At 31.9% G+C, this 12,352-nt stretch overlaps 1 pseudogene; it reads left to right on the forward strand.

Moving 5' to 3' along the window:
- The first annotated feature begins 548 nt into the window (after window positions 1-548).
- On the forward strand, window positions 549-7,288 carry LOC137621155 (phytanoyl-CoA dioxygenase, peroxisomal-like; annotated as a pseudogene).
- Window positions 7,289-12,352: the final 5,064 nt, after the last annotated feature.

The raw sequence follows: 12,352 nt of genomic DNA on the forward strand, positions 1-12,352 counted from the left end.
ACTTCATTAAATCAATTTAGGATAAAGGTTTTCTCTTGGGCTTTTCCTAAGTATTCACTCTTTGGCAGCTATTAGAGTTAGGTAGCCACATGTATAAATTTCATTACTTTAATTACATTGTTGAGATAAACTGAAAAAATAAGAATGACTGCCATTCACAAATAATAGTGCTTAAATATTTCAAGTCTCTTAATCAATTTTGCCAAGATTTGTTTAGAACAAACAATTTCTTTTAAGAAAACCACTTTTTGCTAACAACAATTAGCCTATATTATTGACTGAATGGAGAACGCACACGCTTTTAAAAAAGTTAAATTAATATATATATATATATATATATATATATATATATATATATATATATATATATATATATATATATATATATAAAAGTTAAGAATCAATATATATATATATATATATATATATATATATATATATTTATATATATATATATATATATATATATATATATATATATATATATATATATATATATATATATATATATATATATATCTTTTTTTTGTCTTTGTAGGATCATAACAATGAAGTTCCTGACTGCGGAGCAGAAGAAATTTTATGATGACAACGGATACGTAGTCTTGGACATCCTGAAATAGGCAGAGATTGAAGAGCTTAGTAAGGAATACGATGACATCTTCAAGCGAAAGGCTGACAATAATCTCGAGGCTACTTGGCAAGGAAACTGGAATACTCAAAAGCAGAAACAAACGGTAAGTCTCTCTCTCTCTCTCTCTCTCTCTCTCTCTCTCTCTCTCTCTCTCTCTCTCTCTCTCTCTCTCTCTCCGAAAGCCGGCATAGCTCATCTTCTGCATGCTAGATTAGATAAAGTTTTAAGTGGCTGATATATGATAAAAGTCTAAAAGTGTAGATGAAGCGTTGGAAATTCAGAAGTTCAAACTTGTTGAAAAGGTTTATAAAAATCTTGCTTTATATTTTGCATATGACTTTTCTAAATATTGTTTCTGATCTTAACATATGCTACATATACTATATATTATTTTAATGCTTCTCTATTTCCTTTCCGCACTGAGCTGTCGGAACCCTTGGGGCTGTAGATCTGCTTTTTTAATTAGGATTTTAGCTTGGCTGATAATAATAATAATAATAATAATAATAATAATAATAATAATAATAATAATAATAATAATAATAATAATAATAATAATAAACGCAGGTCGTTTTATAACAAACTTGGTGGAGGTAATAATAATAATAATAATAATAATAAATAAACAACGCAGGTCGTTTTATAACAAACTTGGTGGAGGTAATAATAATAATAATAATAATAATAATAATAATAATAATAATAATAATAATAATAATAATAATAATAATAAATAAACAACGCAGGTCGTTTTATAACAAACTTGGTGGAGGTAATAATAATAATAATAATAATAATAATAATAATAATAATAATAATAATAATAATAATAATAATAATAAACAACGCAGGTCGTTTTATAACAAACTTGGTGGAGGTAATATTAATAATAATAATAATAATAATAATTTTCACTATCTAACAATGTAGCTCATACTGATCAGATGTTGACATGATTTATGGGGAAAAGTAATTACGTCCTGCACCATTCATGGTTGCATTGCAATGTTTTCCATGATTTCATTTATATATTTCAACTCTTCTTTATGGAATATGCAAGTCTTAGTACGAAGCTAATATTTGTGATTAGGTTGTATAATTTAGCCGGCGGTTAGAATATAACAAACTAGAGAGGCACTCGGTAGATCGCAGACCGACAGGGCAGCTTTTTTCTCGACCTTTTTGAAGGATTTTGGACATTTTGCTCGCCCGTGACCTTGACCTTTGACGTTCTAAGATTTAATAATTTCCAGCTCTTTATATAACAGTTTAAAATCCCTGCAAGTTTTATTACATTGCGATTAAAATTGTGGCCTTATGGTTGATGTCCGGAATTTGACCTTTTGCTTGACCTTAGACTCGACCCTGACCTTCGACCGTCACATGTATTAATTGGCATGGATTTTCATACACTCAGATATGAACCAAGTTTGAAATCTGTGACAACGATGTCCAAAATTATGGCTGATTATGGAATTGGACATTCTGTTTGACCTTGACCTTCCAAGATTCCATTTCCAGCTTTTTACATAACAGTTAATCCCTGCAAGTTTCATTACTCTACGATTAAAATTGTGGTCAGGAAGCTGTTCACTAATAACACACACACAAATAAACAAACATACAGGGGCGAAAACATAACCTCCTCCCAACTTCGTTGGCGGAGGTAATTATCAGGAATAGAGCATATGATTAACAGGTGTTATTTTGTTGCTGTGCTAACTGAATATTCAAACCCACACATTCATACATTGCCTTGCATAAACTTCAACCTTGTGTAACAATACTTTTATTATTATTATTATTATTATTATTATTATTATTATTATTATTATTATTATTATTATTATTATTATTATTATTATTATTTGACGTTGCCTTAATTATGATGTTTCATTCCCACACAATGCTTAAGTGTAGAAAGAGAAAGGTAGAGCTTAAACACAAAAATATAGAATCGTTACAAAGGCCTGTAATAACAAACACGAAAATAAGTGAATCGCTATCTCCAAAGGGGTAATAACTAAGAATTAGAAATGTTAATCAAATCGAGAATCAAGGCATACGAGTATGGAGCTTTATTCTTCATTAATACTATTGCAATTCTCTCTCTCTCTCTCTCTCTCTCTCTCTCTCTCTCTCTCTCTCTCTCTCTCTCTCTCTCTCTCTCTCTCTCTCTCTCTCTCTCACACACACACATTATATATATATATATATATATATATATATATATATATATATATATATATATATATATATATATATATATATATATATATATATATATATATATATATATATATATATATATATATATATACTGTATATGTATATGTATTATATATATATATATATATATATATATATATATATATATATATATATATATATATATATATATATATATATATATATATATATACACATATATACTTTATGTGTGTATGGTGCTGTAATTAAGTTGTTTAGAGTTTAACTCACGCTTAGTGTGTCTCTGAATCACTCAATGCCAATCTCTCTACCAGCGTCTGTTGGGGTCAGACCAAGTACACTGGACCCTCAACCTTCTTCCCTCAGGCTGGCGGAAGGCTAAGCGCTGTTGGCATTCCCTTACAGCAAAAATTGTGCATGTTTTAAAAGATGCGCACAGTAGTGGTTTCGGAAGTCTAAATCAATAAATAATATGATAGTTATTACTGAATGAAAATGTGTAATCTTTAATTAATGGAAAAGAATAGGCTATGCGTATTAAGTCACAAAACATTTTTATAACAGTGATTTTTTTTTTTATCTAACAGCAAGTGCAATCTATCCACGGCCTGCAAATGCATTCTGCAGCTTTCACGAGACTTTTGTTGAATCCAAAAATGCTTGATGCTTGTGAAGATATAATGGAGACGGAGAACATCCTCCTGCATCATACGAAGGCCCACACCAAACCCCCGGGAACTGGGTCGCCTTTTCCAATGCATCAGGTATGTGTGGTCCATGATGATATAGCAGTGAATTGCTTTGGATTTTTTTTTCTCCTGTTATCAATTTTCGTTCAACCTTTCATATTTATTTTGGGTATTGCCCTAAACTGGTGCAAGCCAAATAAAATTTCAAACATTGTCTTCATCTCTCTCTTTTTTTTTTTTTTTTTTATTTCCTTTACCTTATTTCAACTTTTGTCAGGTTTTTGCCAAAATTTAAGGAAACATATAAGATTAATTGTAATAATACATCCAAACGAAGTGGTTTGTAGTTGCAGGCTCCTAACGCAAGAGCCTTTGGCTTGCTTATGCATATGCAAAGTCCCTCTAATACCTACCTACCTACGAAGCGGTTCGTCGTATATGTACATTACGTCTGTTCTGTACATAGAATAATATGTCTTCCATACGGTGAAGAATAGATCTAGAATTATATAAAACAACTAGGTTCATTATTTCAATCTACTTGAAATTGAATTCATAACCCACAACTATGTCTAAAGTCATCTCATCTAAATTCGCCCTTTTCTCTTGCAGGATTACCATTATTTTCCCTTCGAGAACGACTCCATGGTTGCTGTCTTCATCAGCATGGACGCAGCGGACCCAGAGAACGGAGGCCTATGTGTTTATCCTGGGTCTCACAAACTTGGACCTCAAGAGGATTGTAGCAATGCGCCTGGATGGCATTATTTGAGTCAAGAGAAATTCCCCATCAGTAAAGCTACTCCTCTATCTCTTAAGCGCGGACAGGTACTAGTTATTTTTTTTCACTTGACATTACCAGTGATATTTTAGATTTAATTTTGAGAATGAATGGTGGGAAGGGGATGAGGATAGCTTGAGAGGAACCTTTTAGGGGGAGAAGATCGAGAGGGAGGCAGAGATTTAGATGGCGAGATAAGGAGAAGGAGGATATGGAGAGATGTTTGATGGAAGAGCGTGCTTTCTATAGAAGGCATTGGAGATGAGGCATCAGGCAACCGACCCTTTAATGTAGAAATAACGATGGGTAAGAAGATTCTTATTTTTCTACTATATCTGCAAGTTTAGTTTTCAAATACGTTACTTATCACGAATGCTTGATTTTTTATTTCACCTGTATGTTGAAATTCTCTTAAAAAGAACCTTTTGTGTCTGAAGCAACACACCACACCGGCGTAGCGGGTAAAAGAGGTTCATGCCTCTCCTTGTTTCAAATGAGATGGACGAGATTATTCAAAACCCAACACATTTTCATTGTAGTCACAACTGATTATCTAATATTAATTTTTGTATGACCTCAAACTCATCAATGACTCCTACAAAATTCCTTCATTCCTACCTTATGACACCTTACTTTTGAAAGCCCTTGACGTTTGTTTTAAAGACACGCGAACAACCTTTAATCAAACATTTCTCTCTTTTTAACTGTGATTTCCTGCTCCCACCACTCAGTCATCCAGCTCAGAGGATAACCACATCAGTTCTTAGGTTACTTTTGCTTCTCTCATACTTCTGCTGTTTAAAGAAAGCTGTTCTCCCATGCTATAAAATAATCAAAGATCATAATTTAAATAGTTTAAGGTCATTTGCTAATAAGGTTAAATTTGAACAACTATTGTGAACCCGACTACAGTTTATACTCTCTCTCTCTCTCTCTCTCTCTCTCTCTCTCTCTCTCTCTCTCTCTCTCTCTCTCTCTCTCTCTCTCTCTCTCTCTCTCTCTCTCTCCAGTCAAGTTTTCTTTCATTAATTCCATTCTTCCTGACCTCCTTACTTTTCCCTTTCCAATCCTATATATTTGAAAATAGTTTCATATCTTGAAGTCTGTAGAGATATTCCATCCACAAAGATTATTACAGTATCTGGGCTGGAATACATTCATGTATGATTCCGTCAAGTGTTTGTACATGAAATTGCGCCTGTCCTTTATCTATTCTTACTGAACATTGTTAATTGTTATTAGGATTCTTCCGATAACAAACATATCACATGAGTAGATCAGAAACATCTTGCTGTTTATATTTGTCTTTGGCAGACGTAATTAGAATTTGTAAACTCGATCTGTGTAGGTTGATGCACCAGCCACCCGTTGAGATACTACCGCTAGAGAGGTATGGGGTCCTTTGACTGGCCAGACGGTACTACATTGCACCCTTCTCTTTGGTTACGGTTCATTTTCCCTTAGCCTACACATACACCGAATAGTCTGGCCTATTCTTTACAGATTTTCTTCTGTCCTTACATTGCCAAACAATTCTTCTTCTCCCAAGGGGTTAACTACTGTACTGTATTTGTTCAGTGGCTACTTTCCTCTTGGTTAGGGCAGAAGAGACTCTAGCTATGGTAAGCAGCTTTTCTAGGAGAAGGACACTCCAAAATTAAAGCTTTGTTCTCTGGTCCTGGGTAGTGCCATAATCTCTATATCATGGTCTTCCACTGTTTTGAGTTAAAGTTTTCTTGCTTGAGGATACACTCGAACACTATTCTATTGTATTTCTCTTCCTCTTGTTTTGCTAAAGTTTAATAGTTTATATTTATAATTTAATGTTGTTAATGTTCTTGAAATATATTATTTTTCTTTGTTTCCTTTCCTCACTGGGCTAATTTACCTGTTGGGGCCCATGTGTTTTTAGCATCTTGATTTTCCAACTAGAATTGTAGCTTAGCAAGTAATAATAATAATAATAATAATAATAATAATAATAATAATAATAATAATAATAATAATAATAATAATAATAATAACGTTTAGCGAAGTATGTTTGTATACACCTTGTCGAAGGACCAAGATTCTCAGTTATACAAAAGAATGAACTGACACTTGTGCTATTAACTTCAAAATAGTCACACTTCAAAGTGAGTGTTTCCTACTGAGTTCTCATTAAATGGAAATTTAACCCATGAGTACATAATGATTTTCCACATGAGATAAAAAAGTATATCTAAATCCCCAATTGAATTTTGCTTTCAAAATTTACGCAACGAAACCATCATGTAAAGGGCAGATGTGTGTGTTATTGTGGACTTGCCGGAATGTTCAATTGAAAGGCAACTGCATTTAAAAATGTATTCCTACTGCAGTCATAAATTTCCTTCATATGGTAAAACTGTATTTTACTTCAGAAACCTCTTGTATAATTAGATTTGAAAGCAATTAGTTAATCTTATCCTTTATTTCTTCCCGACAGATTGTGGTGTTTTCTTACTTGCTAGTCCACGGATCTTACGACAACACGAGCGACCGCGTTCGCCGGATGTTTCTGATCCAGCTGATGTCTGCAGACGACACTCCTTTGGCCAAAGTACACCAATCGGACTGCCAACGTATGGTTCTCCGGGGAAAGTGCGTCTCCAGAGAAGCGGACATTAAGAAACGTCATAAAGAATTCACGGAGATGGAGAAGGAAGCAGGAATGTAGTAGAAGACGACTATTTGATAATGAAAAAAAAAAAAAAAATAATAAATAAAAAGTTTTAAGACAGTTCTGATGCTTTTACATAACGCGATCTCTGCGAGACCAGTAGAGTACTTTTGACGACTGACCGCAATTATTTGAAATCACAATGTGCCCTCCCAGGATGTACTTTACTTTAAATTTCTATCCATTTTAAGGTGATTAAAATGGGAATGTGTTAGTCTATATTTATGTACGTTGCTTCTAACACACACACACACACACACACACACACACACACACACACACACACACACACACACACACACACACACACACACACACACACACACACATATATATATATATATATATATATTATATATATATATATATATATATATATATATATATATATATATATATATATATATATTATATATATATATTATATATATATATATATATATATATATATATATATATATATATATATATATATATATATATATATATATATATATATATATATATATATATATATATATTGTGTGTGTGTGTGTGTGTGTGTACAGCATTAGACTATGAAGTGGTAATTTAATTAGATATGATGGCATTGATCATATGTCAATAGACCATTAGGAAATATCAAGATATTTTTACTCTCGCCTTTTTTTATTGTAGGATTTATTTTTAATACTTTAAAATCATCCAGCCACAGCAACTAGTCAGAGAATGTCTTTTATTTGATAAGAAGTCATTATTATTGTTCCATCTTGTGTAGCCTCTCCTTTTAAATTTTGTGATTATTTTAATCTTCAGACATTTCTACGATAGGTTAATTTCAGAGACGTTAAAAGGAAAGTTTTAGTAAGTAAGACTGTCTATTGTAATTCTAAATGCTGAAATAAAATGTCCTTTTTTGGGAATCTTTTCTTTTGCATATTTTCTTTTTTTAAACAGACAGAAGAGTGTAATCAAAGTTAAAACATTAGTCAATGAATTAATCTACTAGATAGCCTCATTGAGCACCGTTGCCCATGATGTGTGTACAACTTGGTCTTCTCAACAAAATCGACTGATTAATATTGTACATCTTCATCGGGATACTATCTCATCCAGGGTTTACATATGTTGCTCCCCGTAAGATTTAACTTCATTAGTAAAAAAAAAAAAATAAAACACGATATGGAATTGGGTCATTTTACTTGTTTCGACAGATCTGATTTTTTTCCCTTTTAGACACCTACAGAATGCATACTGTATACTGTAGAGCCTTATGAGTGCGTCGACGAAGTCTGTCTCGTGTGGGTAATCGTATAGGCTGTCTTCGGATCTTGGTAACCTAGACTTAATAGGTAACAATCCTATAACTCATTCACAACTGTGTCTTTCAATTAGGGACGTCATTCAACTTGGGTGCATTTCGAAGGGTGACTTGGAAGTAATTGCAGTAAAAGGTAAGTTTACCCTTTCAAATCCCATTTATTCTAGCAAACTCAAAGTTTAAAAGTATTTTGAGTTTAATCAGCGTCTAAATGCTGTAAAGACTAAAGTGGTTTAGAGGCATACAGATTAAGAAGAATCGATTTTTTTTTCTCAAAATGTAAGCACTAAGCGATGAATGTCCTGTATTTCTGCCGATATTATAGACTGCATCGTTTCCTGCTTCATTGGATTCAGGAAGAAGATCCAGTGTTTGTTTACATTTTTATTTTTTAAATTTACATCTAAGAGGAAGCAACACCATTCAATAATTGGAGCCTAATCATTGTGCGACTTGTGTTTTGATCAGCATAATCCAAAAGTAGAAGCTAGGAAGCCTATGCTGCAATAGATAGAAGACTGAAATACCTTGCCGTGCTATGCAGCCACATTCATGTTGTTTATGATTGTTTCTCATTTTCTACTGTTTGTCAAGCTTCTTGGAGAATGCCTGTGTGAGTAAATCCACCATATTTATGAATCCATAACTGCCTAATTCGGGCTGACTGTCAGAGACGCCTATTGGAAACGTAGCTTGGCGATCTGCTGGACTAAGGTTCGAGACCCTCCTAAGCTCGATAGTTTCTTGTAGTGTCTGCAACCCCACCATCCATATAAGCGAAGGTTGAGGGGTTTCGAGGAGCCTGTAGTTCTATCTGCTGAGTCATGAGCAGCAATTGCCTGGCCATCCCTAACCTAACTTGGATGGAGAGTGGACTTGGTCACTGATCATATGTATACATATGGTCAGTCTCTAGGGTATTGACCTGCTAGGGTATTGTCACTACCCCTTGTCTACCATTCATAAGCGACCTTTAAACTGTCTTTCGGGAAAGTAAACTCCAAATCACTATAGGAGCTTAAGGTGATCGAAATGCAAGTTTGATGGCGTGAAAGAGACCAGTTTAGTTTTATTTGATGGTAGTGGTTCGAAACATGAGCAATTGCAGAGATCATCTGCTTGGTTTTGGAATTGAAATATGAGCGAAATATTAAAGTACTGATGAAAATTACCATTCCACATATGCAGATAGATATTAAAAACCTGACTGGGATTAATTGTCATGAAAATGATGAAACTGTATTAGGATCGACGGTCCTTACCAAGATTTTTTGATTGCGACATTTATTGTTCCATACAATATTATTACTGTTATCTATTTTCTTCGTTAACGCTTAAGAAACAAGAAAACTTGAATCGAGTGTCCTACTAAGGTTGGCAATTTTCTATCCTAGTGAAATAATGAAACTTATGTACAACGGTGCTGAAGATGAAAATTGATATATTGTAAAATGTTCTTATATTCATCTAATTAAAGTTTTTAGTTTTATCGATGTACAAAAAACTCGTGTAATAGAATATATATATATATATATATATATATATATATATATATATATATATATATATATATATATATATATGTGTGTGTATATATATATATATATATATATATATATATATATATATATATATATATATATATATATATATATATATATATATATATATATATATATATATATATATATATATATATATATATATATATATATATATATATATGTGTGTGTGTGTGTGTGTGTGTGTGTGTGTGTGTGTGTGTGTGTGTACTTTTGCACATTAATTTATGCATTATAAAATACTATATAAACACATCGTTAGAACTCCTTACCTCAGCGCAACAAAAACTACGTTAACAGGTCCAGTGAAGTATTGGCGGATTGATACATAGAATCGTTCCACATCTGTATAAATATGGATATAGAGGCGTTCGTTCCATCACATCTTTAGTTTATTCTGTTGGCTACTGAGAGAAAAACTTTCAACACAAATAGATCTTTTTATTTGTTATGGAATCTATGGGAAGTATCTTATTCTATACCTTTTTACCAAGTACAAAATTCCATACTCTGTAATAATTTATTTCGTATCCATAACCTAAAATAAGTTTTTGTAGCTTGTACGATTAAGACTGAGCTTTCGTCATAAGGGAATCTATTTATGATAGGTAACTATTGAATAATAAAATATTGAGGAATCATGTGTTTTAAAACTTATTTGAATTTAGAGAGTCGCTATACAAACTGATTTACTATTAATATACTGCTATTGCAAGGCAAAGTTTATAAGAGGTGAACGATATATTTCTGCAAATTTTATGCTTTACGGAGGTATAAGCGGTATATATATATATATATATATATATATATATATATATATATATATATATATATATATATATATATATATATATATATATATATATATATGTGTGTGTGTGTGTGTGTGTGTGTGTGTGTGTGTGTGTGTGTGTATCAAAAGGTCAGAACTCAGATATCTATCTATCTATCTATCTATCTATCTATCTATCTATCTATATATATATATATATATATATATATATATATATATATATATATATATATATATATATATATATATATATATATAGAAAGAGAGAGAGAGAGAGAGAGAGAGAGAGAGAGAGAGAGAGAGAGAGAGAGAGAGAGAGAGAGAGAGAGAGAGTTCAGTTCTCCGATTATATGGTCTCCCTCCCTATATCCATGCAAAATAATATTACCCATTGCGGATTAACTTAACATATTAAACTTCGAGATTCTAATGAATATTTGTATTAGTATAAATAAAAAAATGAAAAATAATAAATGTGTAAAATATAATAAATGTCTAATAATGCAACGAAAATCCAAATGGTCAAGACAGTTTAATGTTAGTTTTCTTATTTGCTCTTAAAACTAGTGATTTCTTTCCTTTATTTTGTCTATGTATATTAGAAAAACTCAAGTCTAAATTATACTGAAATGCCAAGTCAATCGACCTAATAGTAAATGGATGTTACATCATCAGTGTAATCGTAGCTTGCTCCATACACTCCCAATAATGTGTTTTACTCCATGCTGATTTACACTTCAGCCATCAATCCTGGCTCGTATTATTATTATTATTATTATTATTATTATTATTATTATTATTATTATTATTATTATTATTATTATTATTATTATTATTATTATTATTATTATTATTACTTGCTAAGCTACAACCCCAATTGGAAAAGCAGGATGCTGTAAACCCAGGAGCTCCAGCAGGGAAAATAGCCCAGTCAGGAAAGGAAGCAAGGAACATATATTTTAAGAACAGTGGCTTTAAAATAGATATTTCCTATATAAACTATAAAAACTAACAAAACAAGAGGAAGAGAAATGCGATAGAATAGTGCGCCAAAGTGTACCCTCAAGCAAGAGCTTACCCTACAGGTTGAAGAATGAGTGTGGCAGTGATATTTTTGTGGTTTTTATCTCTTTCATGGGGATATTCACGCATACACACACACACACACACACACACACACACACACACATATATATATATATATATATATATATATATATATATATATATATATATATATATATATATATATATATATATATATATATATATATATATATATATATACAACTCATTTGCCATTCGCCTACACATACACCGAATAGTCTGGCCTATTCTTTACATATTCTCCTCTGTCTTCATACACCTGACAGTATTGAGATTACCAAAGAATTCTTCCTCGATCTATTAGTTAATTACTGTAATGTAATTGTTCAGTGGATATTTTCTTCTTGGTAAGGGTAGAAGAGACTCTTTAGCTATGGTAAGCAGCTCTTCTAGAAGGACACTCCAAAATCATATCATTGTTCTCTGGACTTGTAGAGTGCTATAGCCTCTGTAACATGGTCTTTTACTGTCTTGGGGTAGAGTTCTCTTGCTTTAGGGTACATTCGAGCACACTATTCAATTTTATTTCTCTTCCTTTTGTTTTGTTAAAGTTTCTATAGTTTATATATGAAAT

The sequence above is a fragment of the Palaemon carinicauda genome, chromosome 27, assembly GCF_036898095.1.
Source record: "Palaemon carinicauda isolate YSFRI2023 chromosome 27, ASM3689809v2, whole genome shotgun sequence".
NCBI lineage: Eukaryota > Metazoa > Arthropoda > Malacostraca > Decapoda > Palaemonidae > Palaemon > Palaemon carinicauda.